The following is a 13649-nucleotide window of genomic DNA, read 5'->3' on the forward strand; positions in this document are numbered from 1 at the left end:
TTCCGTTTGTGATAGAGGTGGTGATGTAGATACATCAAGGGCGAGTCCTCTGACCAAAAACACACAAGTTAATGCTGTAAACTCTGACAGTAGCACAGTCTCCTAAATGGTGAAAGAATAATGATAATGTCAGGTATGTGCACAATTATCTATGGATTTGATGATGGCTCTTGCCCTGTGTGAAACTTAATCTGTTATCAAACAAAGTTACACAGTAGAAGTTGGGCTTGCTACGTATTGCCTTTATTATTCAGTGCTTGGTAGTTTATAATTAACAAAAATTAATTTTTCACAAACGAGCAGTTGTACGAAACACTTCACTGCTTTATTAGAAAGTTTTTACGAATTACCTTTTCAACAAAAATATCATGTTTATCTGAAACTTCACTGACAGAACTTCTAATTGTCTAAGATCAAAGAGACAGAGACACTGTCAGGCAGAGAAAAACTGGAAATGTGGAAGCTTAATTTATTCCACTTGTTCACTTCACAAAGTGGTGGGACGCACCAACGCTCCAAAATAACACGCCTGCGAGTAGCAGAAATCGAGACAAGATATGGGTCTCGTTCAATCGAAAGGGCAACACGTTTCAGCTCACAAAAATATGAACTGATGAGCTTTTCATTAGAAAGACAAGGGTTTTTTACAACATGCCAGGGCTTGAGAGCAAGCTGGTGTGCTAGTGCAGGTCAGAAAAGAGTTTAATATTCCATAAGTTGCAAAATGGAAAAAGCAGTACGAGAGTATTTTGGCAGAGGCCGGGCACAAATCTGCAGTTGTTTCCTGCTTTGGACAATATATGATGTACTGATCTATCCTGTGCATCTGATTGATACCTGCTCGAGAAAGACTATAAACACTCTTTCTCACTGATCCCCAACCAGCCCACCTGCACCCTCGCCCACAAGGGAAACTGCACCCCACATGGCTGTCAAAATATTGCTGTGTGACACTCTGAGTCTCAAAGTGCAGATGATATTTTGCTATTCCTTAAGGGCGTTGCTCTACCTTTAGACGAGCGGAAGTGTTGCAGAGGGCCGTGCCTGAGTGCCAAGTAAATGCACGATGGATTAGAATCATATCTTCCACATGGCTGCTTCCTAATCCTACCATCTGAGGTAAACACAGGACCAGGTGAGGCAACACGCCTGTCTGAGACACCTCTGGAACACAGAGGGATCTCCTCCTCAGCACGGGACTGCTACTCCCCACTATCATGGAGCTTGTTCACAGTCAGTTCCATTAATATTTGGGACACAAATGTTTTCTGGCCTATTGCTGATTCATAATAACACAATACTAATTCTGTGTGCTCTTAAACAAGCTTTTTAGATTGTTTTTTTTCTGTATAAACATTGTTGGGAAGATAATTGCAGGAAAAGAATCTCTGCTAGGAGGGGGGATTTTATGTTACCAGAAGGCACAACAAAGTTTGGAAATCTGTAATAAACAGAAGAGTTGGGCGGTTACTGTGATTACTGATAGCCACAAAGCCTCCACCCACTCTCAACTTAAAGATAGTCAACATTCAATATCCAGTGTTTGACTGTACAGTGCAGAAACACAGCAGCAAAAAAAAAAAACAAAACATTTATTTTAACAAAAAAGATGTTGACATTTATTCAAATAATAAATCAGATGGTTATACTTTTCTTGCTTTACACGCAATCTGTTCTCAGATCAGAACCTGAACATCTGGTTCAGCTCTTTGTGTTTTTCATGTGTTTAAAAAGTGAGCAATAAGGTGATACTTCTGTGTGTGTGTGTGTGTGTCAGTGCCAAGGAATGCTGCCAACTTTAGTTTCAAAGTCTCTCCCTCTCAACCCAGACAGAGGACAAGGAGAGGAGCAGAAAAAACAAACCAGAGAGAAACATTCGATGCGTGTTTGCGTAAGATGTGTACGATTGGGCTGATATTTTTAAAAAATATCTAGATCATTACACAAAAACAGGTTTTGATACGTTATGGCATGACTGTTTTTCAATACATTTTTTACACATGACTTCACAGGTTGAAAAAATGTACACACCCATGGAAAAGGCACTTGAGGTAAAAAACAAAAGCTTCAGGAAGATGGGTATTTCACAAGTAAATGGGGTATGTACTTTCTGGTATTTGCCTCAAACTGGTATTTTCCATTACAGTGATGATTCTTTCTGGGACAGGAAAGCACAAATGAGTAGGCAATGCTACAGAGCAAACATGACACCCAAACAGTATGGCAATATTCCATAAAGAATCTAATTCAGCTCTAAACATAAATAGACATCATACTGAAATTAAATTCATACACACCATTAACATTTACAAACTGTAAAAGTAAGTAAAGTGGAAGGAAAAACACATAAAAAAAAAAAACTTTTTTGTTTGCAAATCAGCATAGTGAAGTGTTTTATATTTCCCTGTAAATCAAACTGTTGTTTTTACAAGGTGACATTTTTCCACAATGTCAAAAACAATGTTTTAAGGTACACCAAAGTACGCAGTAATACTATAAACACAATTTAGAGCCAAGCACTTGTGAAAGCCTTGTCAGAACATGTGAATGAGGGAAGGTTCTGAAAACTGCATATTTTGATTTTGGTGATAAAACAGCAATCACAGGAGCTGAAATGTGTTAACTATTCAGTGCCTGTGAATGTTGCGCCCATGTGAAGGAACCTTTGCTTTAACACAAAGCTTTTACTGAAAGTTTTCTATCATTAAGTGCAAATCAAACGTTATAAGCTTAAGGGGAGGAGGAGGGAAGTGTTTGCCTTTGATACACGGCCTCCACAGTCAGCTTAGGGAGAAAAACAATTGATGAAAACTGAGTTTGAATCTACTGAAGAAACAAATGAACAAACTTCAGGTTTTGAGAGCAATACAAGACCGCTCACCCCGTAAACGAGCGCATGACAAAAAGAGAAAATCTGAACCTGAATGGTGAGATTTTCTGAGGTTATGTTACCGACAGTTGCCCTTGGGCATGAGTATGAGATAAATATACTGTACAATATACACACACCTTTGTCACGCAATGTGACTTGAACAAAAAGGTATCCAAGTTCGTCATTACACTCTATAAATGCAATGTGCAGCTGGCCCGCCTTGTTTTTTATGTAGGATTTTTTTTTCTGAGTCTGTTGCTGACAGAAAAATAGGTTTTACTCACCAAAAGGTGATGTTGTATTGTTAGTATTAAGAATTACATTAGTATTAATGTTCTGTGTGTATGTATGTGTGTATGTGTCTTTCAAGATCACTTGATCTAAATGGAAGTTAGCATGAGTTTTCAGGGTAATTACATTTTGGACACAGAAACATCCTGTGCCTATGCCACGCCGCTCACGTAATCACTCCAAATCTCATTCATGTTTTTATCAATGATTTCAAAGTCCTCCAACCACTGTTGGTTTTACTCTCTGAAATAAAATCCAGCTGCCTGGTTTCAGGGTGTGTGTGTGTGTGTGTGTGTGTGTGTGTGTGTGTGTGTGTGTGTGTGTGTGTGTGTGCGAGCGCGTCTGTGTGAGATGACAGAGGAGAAGAAGAATCTAGGCAAGCCTTTTCTCTCTTTACTCTCAGGGCATTTAGTACAAATCAGGACAAATTGTTACTTGGTTAGATCTACATGTTAGTTTGTTTGAACCTCAGTGGGCAGACTGTGGTGTCGCCTGTTGATTTTTGGCTTCTCACGCCACTGTTTTCGAATTTTAACGCCAGCTTATCCTATTTTGCACAGCTCTGTCTGAAGCTATGAAGTTTTGCAAGACTTTTTTCACATATGCAGTAGTATGCAGTAGTGACAGACTGATAAAAATCGGTTGAGCTTCTCTTTAATATGTAGCTGATTGAAGAGCAGTTGCAATCTTCCACCCACCACAATGCAGTTCAGTGCAGCTAAAGTATATTGTCAGTGTAAAAATATCTATGAGAAAGACAGTATTTCTCACACACCAATTTCATTTAATTTTTTGCAGCATCTGTTTTTATGTTTAGTATCTAAATGAGTAGTATATTAGTAGATATTAGGACATACCACTTTTCACACAGGTTACAAAACTTATTTGTGAAGAAGGAAAGCCTGAATCCACGTGGATTACAATGGATTCCAATACCAACATGTTATTAAGGTGAAAAAACACTCTGGCTACGCAGCCTACAATTTTTCTGATTCAAAGACGGCCATACAGTCACCCTGACACTCAGTTTTAAAGATGTTTTCATACCTTTTTTCTTCTTTTCCCCATGAGAATCTATTGAAACTGATATGAATACAAGCTGACCACCAGCGCTTTCTCAGTGAGGATAAAAACTTCAAACATTTTAACAGCAACCTTTCAAGCCGGCAGAGGGTGGTTATTTGATACTCCAAAGATAGATGCTGGGTGGAGTATCACTTTAATTGTATCTGCTTACCCAGCCAATTTTAAAATGCTGTTTTAAACTTGCGTTGTTGACTATATAACAGGGAGTGTCATTTTTATATTGTGCCTTGCACAGCATGGCTCCACCTGTTCCATGTTTCAGTCGTGGGTATCACAGTGACTGCATCAGCCGGGACAACTACATTCACTTTACCAGGATCAGATTTGGCTGTTTGCCTTAATAAACATCCTTATCATCAAAATCATATGATAGCAGTCATTCCATTTGCCATCACAATGACTCCAGATGACCTCCTTCTCAAATAGATCTCAATAGCTTTTCATATCCAAATGTAACAACAGTGTTCTCACACGCTTGGACAAACCAGACTCATGGGAAATCTCTCAAGGGTTCATACTGCTCGAAACGAATGGGACCACACTCCAATTTCACCTTCATACAGCACTGAAGTATAAGTAGTCACAGCCATATCTGTTTGCCTTGTTTGTCTTTTTGGCCAAAAACATTGGCATGATTAACAGTGATAAACCTTATAAAAACAGTTTAGAAATTTCACCCTATCAACAGATTGGGTGTGCTTGAGTTGGTGTGACTGTTGAGTGAGTCCTACTGGTCTAAAGAGATTGTGCGAGTCTAGAGTGAGTACCAAGTGGGGACATGTTGATTATGTATGCTAGGAGTGGTTCAGTCTTTTATTGGAAAATTTACACCCGTGCAGTGATTTATATAAATCAGTAGTGCCCACAAAGCAGTAAAACTCTAATTGTTTCTTCCATTTTGAAAGTCTAGCGTCCATTAAGGATGCAGTGAGTAATAAAAAGGACTTTTAATCAATCCTCTCTTGTTGATGAGTTGATGTGTGAATGGGCTATCCTACCTGACAGTGCTACCATATGTTGATTTCTTTTTCTAATAGCCAACAAAGAGATAGAGGGAGCTTAGTTCATTGTAGGTGAATTCCTCTCCTTGTAACTTCATGAAAATACTGTGAAGAAAGAGGGCAATTTGTCTGAATAGTTTCTGGTCTTTGACCATTATTCGTATGTGACTAAACATTTGCTTAATGAGTAAATTTGCCTCTTTTTGCTATAGTCCACTTCTTTGTCGCCATTCACTGAAAACTACTGTCTTCAAGGACTCTGATGTTCGACAGGATCCGAACCCTGACAAATAACTGAAATGAATACAACCCCTCTCATCGTCTCAATAGTAGTAACTCTGATAATATTATAAAGTAGTTTCAAAGCAAATGCAGTAGCATGTCACGTCGCTCCCTTTTGCCCACACTGCAGTCTCTGTCGTGACCCTTTCATTGTCAGATTAGACTGGCCGACCCCTCCTCGACAGGCTGGCATGGCCACAGTAAATCCTGAAGACTGCTCATGCTAGAGACCTCGGGTAATTAATAAAATCCCCATTACATGCCTTGTGCCCGTTGTTTGCTATTTCAACACCCCATTTGTGCCACGATTACAGTCATTATCAGTCACCGCCATTAATTCTCTACCCGATGCCAGAACTGCATACTAATAAATTGGGCTCTAAAATTTTTTTTACCTTTCAAGGAGTTGGTGTTGGAGCTGCGCCAGGAAGTGCCACTCCAGATTAGGAGTCATCTGGTGACTTGGAAAGAGCCCTTTCAATTGAGGGCTGCTGCATCTTTGGAGATAGTTCAAATTTCCCCTTTGATTATTTTCCTTTCCCCTCCAAAATGAATCTCTATTAAGCTTAAATCCTGAATAAAATGAAATTAGCAGACTGCAAAACATTGCTTTCTTTTCTGACTCTATTCCCTTGTGCATGCATGCAAATTATAATGCTTATTTATGTAAATGAGGTGTCGTCTTTAATTAGTTTTGCTTGAGGGCATTAAAATACATGTATTCTTTCCCCAAAAATGATTTGTTTTGTTGCTCCGTTCAGTTTAAGTTCAAAATGAATGATTATGCCGACTAAAAAGGTTTATTAATTCTCTGGGTTTTTTTCTTCTTCCTCTTTTGGAGAATTATCTTCTCCACCCACTTCCTGGGAAGAGTGTATTCTCTGTGAAATCGAAAAGCCTCTTCAGGCAATACTCTGAGCACTACTCTGACAAGCACTTGTAAAGGTCCCAGGTTGAAACCACACGGTAGAAATGGATTTCCACTTATCAAATCTGAAAGCAATTCTCGCTATACATATGTGTTTGGCTACATGTCTGTTTGTATAATGATACATTATTGAGCAGGAGATTAGCTTAACTGTTGTACTTTTACATTCATATATGTATCCTAATGTGCTGTTTAACCATTGGATAGAACATTGTGCTCCAAGCATTTGTTGATTCTATTTGCATTGTGTTCATACATCACAGACATATGTATACACTAAGAACATAACCCATCCTGAGAGTGTGAGCTGTGTTATTAATCAAATGTTAATATTGATGGAAATTCTGACAGCCTGTCGGCTATCCCAGCCCAGCTCAAAACTCAAGTGAATATGACCCGTTAAATGACATTCCGGCTGATTTGGGTCTTATTTTAATATTTGTTTAAAAGGATTTGCAGTGTTACAGTAAATCTTCCACCATGCTCTGTTTTTATGCATTTACTGCTGATTTACAGTGCCTTGTTGAGTGGCTATCGAACAGAAAACTGCTTTATGTCATCACAGAAGGTGTTGGGTCAACTTCTGTTCGAAGCAGCGACTGATTGTGTCACGCAGTATTTCAAACCACTTCAGGCTGAAAGTGACCAACTGCGGCTCTGGTTATTGTTCAATATCATATCAGTATTCAGCATCCCTTCAGCTGCTCGGATGAGCTGAAGTGGCAAAGATGCCCCCCTCCACAGCCTCCAAGTATGATTTATGGAAAGGAAGCTAAAACCATTATAGCATTTTTATTATTATTGTTCTTTCAAGGCTAATGCAACAATAGATTTTTGCATGATTGATGTGTTACACTAAACATTAGAGGATTACATTAACTTTGCATAGAACAGCTAAATGACATGAGATTACTTATTGTTATTTTTCCTCCACATGATCATACTGTAAACATTGTACATATAGTATTTCTTGGCACATATTGATTACTATATACACACAGTACACACAGACCAGGTAAACAATGCACGTGTAATACTGAATAGAGTTGGGGCCAACCTAAACCAATCGCCATATCGGGTCCCGATAATGACATAATTCACTTATCAGACATCAGACAGACGTCACCAATCCAGATTCCAGAACTATTTACAGTTCACTTATTTGAAGGATTTGTTGATAGTGTAGTGTGTTACTTATGTCAAATATTCACTTTGAAAACCTAAGAAGGAGCGATCACTTCGTACTTGTATGTAAATCTCCTTCCTAGTACTCCATAATGCACTGCTGCGCACTTGATTTGATAGATAGAAATTCACCCTCCTGTACCCGTTTGTATCTAAACGTTTACTTAACGTACAGTTCAAATAACTTTGGAAAACACAGCATTTAATCTAATGCATTTTTGCAGATTTTTTTGTTCTTTTAATAAGAAGTGCTGCGTGGTTTACTACAGCCTCATGTAACCTTACACATAATACCAACAACAACAGAATCAGTATCAGTATCGGGATAGGCAGATATCCAAATTCAGATATCAGAATCGGATTGGCACTGAAAAAAGGTTAATCGGTACATCTCTAATACCAACCATCTGCTACAGTTTCAGTAGTCAGCTTTCCTCACTGCTTTTTAGTGAAAACTGTAAACTGGTCTTTTGTGTTCTAGAAAAGTTACTGAATGAAGGACAGTGCTTCAGAGATTACGTGACTCTGATAACCTCTCATCTGCTCCCTTCATTCTGCAAATTATTAAAACTCTGGGCTCTTGTGGAAAGGAATATGGCAGCAATATGCTGATACTTCAATCAGCTGGGAGGAAATTCCACATGTAATAAGGAAGAATCACTGCGCTCTATCCTACAGTCCTTACCATAAGCTTCAGCTGTCAGAGCATTCAGTGCAGCTATAAGTTCTCTTTCATGGTGTCTGTGATAGACAAACTCTTCAGACCACATCAAACCTCTCACATGACTCCTTGCACATCAAGCACATGCACAGCAGGATCCAAACCCTGACTCTTTCTTTCATGAGACAACTTCTCAATTTATTATTTAGTGTAATAAAGTTTTGTTTTTGTTTTCAGCCATAAAAAACACGTTCTCAACTTGAAAAGACACTTTGCCCAGTGTTTGCAAAGACCTTGCATTTGCCTCTACAATGGCCTGTTTTTACAAATAACAACATTCACACAGCTCTTTAAAAATTCAAGCACTTTCAAATACCTAAACCAAAAATTTTCAGACTCTCAAAGCTTTAATCATTATATCTACATTGTTAGTATGAATGCAATTGCGATTATTTAATGTTGTCTAATTACACTTGAATTCAAACATATTCCAAAGCTTGAAAACAGACCCATTAAAATGAGGCATTTTCCAAACTTTCAACACTTTGTATCAACCCTGAAACAACCCTTCATGCTTCACCTGTCATGAAAGCACAACAGTAGAGGAGATATTGGTTCAGAACTGGCCTGCTTTTCAGGAAGAACTGTCCTGTAGCAGTGCTAAAAGACAGTAAAGTTTTTGATTCAGTCTTGAATCAAAGTCAAGCAGAGCCAAGACACATCCTCCATTAAAATGGTGACACACACACTTTGGGTGCCTTTAACAGGCATCTGTGCTCATGTGTTTATCATGTCCAGGCCATACAGGCAATGATGGGCATCCAGCCAACTGATTCTTCCCTCAAAGTGCTAATTTGTGCCACTCTAGTGTGCACAGCGCTATAATTACCTGAAAACGTAAACTGGAAGCTATGCTTGACAAAGACAAGAAACTGTAATAAAATTGAGCTTTTGGTGTTCAGTTGTGGAGCGTCTTATAAGACATATTAATGGGATGTTTAAAGGATATGGCACTTTTCCATTTGTCTTGTGGAAAAATCTTAGGCAAAACACCTGGTGCACTAAGTGTCTGCAGTCTGAACACTGAAGAGCAGCTAGCAGTCATGGCGTTCTTTTATAAAGCACTGTCACATCTGAAACATTTTCTATTAACTATGCACTGCAGCTTTATACCAGACTTGTCATTTCTTGATTGCAATTATGTGGCAACTTAATAAATTAACAGAGTCAGATTTCAGAGCCTTTTACCTTGTAAATTACTTAAAACAATAAAAAAAAAAGCCGCCAGTGTAAAAACATATCATTCAAATCAGTGAGTTCTTCCTCCACCGCTGTGCCAGGCAGTAATATTTAATCATGAAAAATGTGCTCTCTGTGGCTGAGGACTAGGCTTCAGCTGTCTTGAATACAGCTGGGTACAGAGTGGTTAGACCAATATCTTATCTATCTATCTCGTCTTTTTGTGTACATTTTTGTAATTAAAACGACAAATGATATTTTGTGCCAATAGTGCTAATAGTTTATTTAAATTCATTTGGCCAATTTCATACTTAAAATGTCTCACTATGAGGGGATCTTGTTCAGCAGATGGATTAGGTTCCATTGCTCGCTTTACATGTTACCACCTTAAAAGCTGTTTCAGCAACAGTCTGGTGCACCATATTGGAATTTCTTCATTGTCCCGCCATCAGAAATGAAATAAATAACATATTTACTAGCTATGATCAGTGAAAAAGAAATACTTAGTATATAATACAAAAGTACATCAGTACATGTAGAGAGTACATCAGTCAGTACTTCTGACTGATGTACTCTCTACCTGTACACAGTCTTAAAAAAATGTATTCAGTTCACACCTACCACGTTTCTCAGCCATTCCTTCCAAGGAACTAGTTTCAGCAATTCACAAAAAGAACACAATGTGTTGCTTTCGATGTGTTCAGGGTGCAAAATTTACACCAACCACTGACCTGAATCTACAGTGGTGAATAAAATAAATGAGATCAGCTGCCATTGGCGGGTTGCTGAAATAGGCCTACTTCACTATAATCTCTCATCACTTGTTGACTGACCAGGCTTTGTCTTGCATCATCTCTGCACACTCTTGGCAGCATGCAATGTATGACCATCACTATCATAGCTCTTTGATGGACCCACGCTGTTCACCATTGCTATGGCTATCGAGTTTCAGTGTTTCCACTGGTAACATCTGTCCATGGTAAGTAGCATTTCATACAACTGTGCTGTGAAGAGTTCAGGAGGACACTGTAGTAACAGTGCATGAACAGGGACTTTTAATTTCTCTTCTGTGACGGCGAACATAATACACACTCTTTCTGTAACTATTATGCTTATCAAAGCACGTTACGCACCCAAGGAGAGGCTCACTTCCCAAAACAAACCTGCTAGACTAGGACATCCCATACACAGGTTAGGGAGAGGCGGGAGTTAGGCTGTGAATATGCTAACCTAGCTTGTTAAAAAAACATAGCAACTATATTAATTCATAATTATTAAGCATTTACTCAGATCAGATCCATTACTTAAGGGTTAGGGCTAGCACTGAAAATGTTTCTTAAGTATAACTTTATTAAGTATAATAAGGAAAATGTACTTCAAGTATTCAAAGTAAAAAAATTACCCCCATGTAGTTGGTTGAGGTGGAGAATTTGCTGTATCATGCGTACTAAGTCACAACTCGTGATAAAACAAGACAGAGGAAAAGTTTGTTCAAGTTGATGAAACTGGCCCTGGAACTCGTCCTAGTTAAGACAATTTATATACGGTAAGACAAAATGTGTTCGAGAACTCAGAACAGGACAGACAGGTTGAACTGTTGTTAACTGTTGAGAGATCTAATTATTCTAATAAAAGTGTTCAACCACAACAGAGAGTACATTATGAATGGTGCTGTTCCTATGTGGGTGTGCATGGCAGAAAGAGAATGAAAATCAGTTTCTTGTTCTTGTTTTTACCCCTTGATTCCCTTAACAGTAACATGTCCGGGAGGGACACATCAAGTGTACAGAAAAAGTGATGTGAGACAAAAAACATGAATGTAAAACGTTTTTTTTATTTCATTCTTCCTGGCCACCAGGGGCAGTGGTCTCAGCACTGGATGACTTAAGAGAATAAAAAGTTGAGCAATGCTTGCGCAATTTTAAGAGGCAGCAGCTGTCTAGCTCATGCCAAAAAATGGAGGTATGGCAACATTTACAAAGGTGTACAGTAAGATGAAGACAAAGGTAACAGCAGAACTTTGTCATAAAGGACTACAACGATTCTCAGTCAAGAACCACAAAATCAAAGTTAAACAGAAGTTCTGTCTTTGATTATGTAGGTGTTTCTTCACTCCTCCAAGTGGCTTCATCAGAACTAACACTAGGATCCTCCAGGTACAGGCAGAAAGTTTGGGCCCTCAGAGAACAAATAACCACATAATTACCATGAAGCATGTGTTTACAATATACTGAGAATACAAAAGGAGGGCCGTAAACTGATTATGCTGCAAGGTTGGTTTGCGAAGTTTCTGTGGACATTGTGACATTTTAAAACTGTCACTGTCATTACATGGGGAGTGTCTGAAAATCTCAGTTATTCCTTCAACAGTTTAAAGGTTCAGCGAGTACAATTTAGTGGCATCTAGCGGTGAAGCTGTAACTGACTGAACACCCTTCACCTCACCCTCCCCTACAGCGGCCACTGAAAATGTGAAAAGAGCCAGTGTTTGGTTTGTCCATTCTGGGCTACAGTAGAAACATGGCAGTGCAACATGGCAGACTGTGGAAGAGAACCCACTCCTTCTGTAGATACAAAGGCTCAATCTGAAGTTACGAAAACACGACTCTTATTTCCAGGTGATTATACACCAATGAAAACACATTTCTGCCAATGGATCCCCTTAAATCTTATGCACTGGGCCTTTAACATTTTAACTAATTCAATTCTAGATTTTTTAAACTCTGTCTGCAGTCTGCATTTGTCATCATTTGACACATATCTAAAATGGGGAAGATAATCAAAGTGAAAAAACTTTTTTTTTTTTTTTTTTTTAACTTAGTCTAGGTCTCACAAAAGCCTCAAGAATTCGAGAGAAAACAAAATGCCTGTCAGGGCGAGCATACAAGAGGCAAACGGGGAATCTGGCATGGCCTAAGCAAAGTCATAAAAATATTTTCCCTTTTATTTAATGTTGTCCATAATTCATTGCCAGGAAAAGCTAATCAATAGCACCTTAATGAAAACTTGAGCCATATTTTATTTTGCCGCAGAGAAGTCCCGGATCAGCATTTGTTGCCTTGTTATGTGCTGGTTTTCACCCTTGGGCTGTTTGACAGATGTGCATCACATTTGCAGATACCTTAAATATTTGCTCTCTTCAACCACATTTGCCTTATCAAAACACCACAGAGCAGGAGGGAAATTTCTGATGATGACAGCAATGAAGATTCAAAAGAAGAAAAGTGATTCAAAACTCCTACATATCTCAGTGTTTTATCCGTGCTATAACCTCAGCTGAATATGGTAACATACACTACATTGCCAAACTAAAGATGTGCATAAATATTGACTAACACATTTTTGATGGTTTCCACAAGTGTCATAAATATGCTGTACTCCCCTGAGACTCTAGGTTCATATTAATGTCAGATTCAGAGGAGTGTGTTGAAAAGACAGAGATGCATACATTAAACACTGTATCTCTTTCAATGCAACGCAATGATGAACATAACCAAGTGCATTAGAGGTCTCAGGAATTATTTTCCAGTTGTAAATATATAATGTATATGTAAAATATATATAAAAATATATAAGAGTGCACAGTATCAAGGGATATACTGTTTGGATACTTCATCACTGTTTTACATTTTAGACTGTTTACCCTTTTTTAAAATATTCAATGACCAAAAGTATTACATGAAGTATAATCTACCTGATACACTGAATAATGTATTTTTCTTATTTTTTTTAACTGTCACATGTGATCAAATCACACTAGCATTTAAGCAAGAATGAGTAAAAAAAAACTGGTAACTGAGAGCTGCTTGCTGACTGACTGGGGAGATGCAATGCTAATTGTTTCCAGTGATCCTTGTCAATGTACAGTATGCTCTGCTTCCAGTCAACTATCTATGAACTCAGACTACAATTACAAGGGAAAAGGTCATTTTTCATGCTCTGAAAGGCATCCTAATGAACTGGTTGCCATCTATTTAACACGACTCTGCAGTCCACTAAAACAGACTTTGCATATCACAGCACACTTGGCGGTGAACGGGATGAGATGTTGCATTTTTTTTTTATTTTTTTTTTTTGCCATTTGTGTCAGGGGCAATGACTGCA

The 13649-nt window shown here is 38.4% G+C and overlaps 1 protein-coding gene across 1 annotated transcript in view; it reads right to left on the reverse strand.

Moving 5' to 3' along the window:
- Positions 1-13649, reverse strand: part of casz1 (castor zinc finger 1) — a 166772-nt gene that overhangs the window by 136122 nt on the left and 17001 nt on the right. The window lies entirely within an intron of this gene.

The sequence above is a fragment of the Chaetodon auriga genome, chromosome 10 (assembly GCF_051107435.1).
Source record: "Chaetodon auriga isolate fChaAug3 chromosome 10, fChaAug3.hap1, whole genome shotgun sequence".
Taxonomy (NCBI): Eukaryota; Metazoa; Chordata; class Actinopteri; order Chaetodontiformes; family Chaetodontidae; genus Chaetodon; species Chaetodon auriga.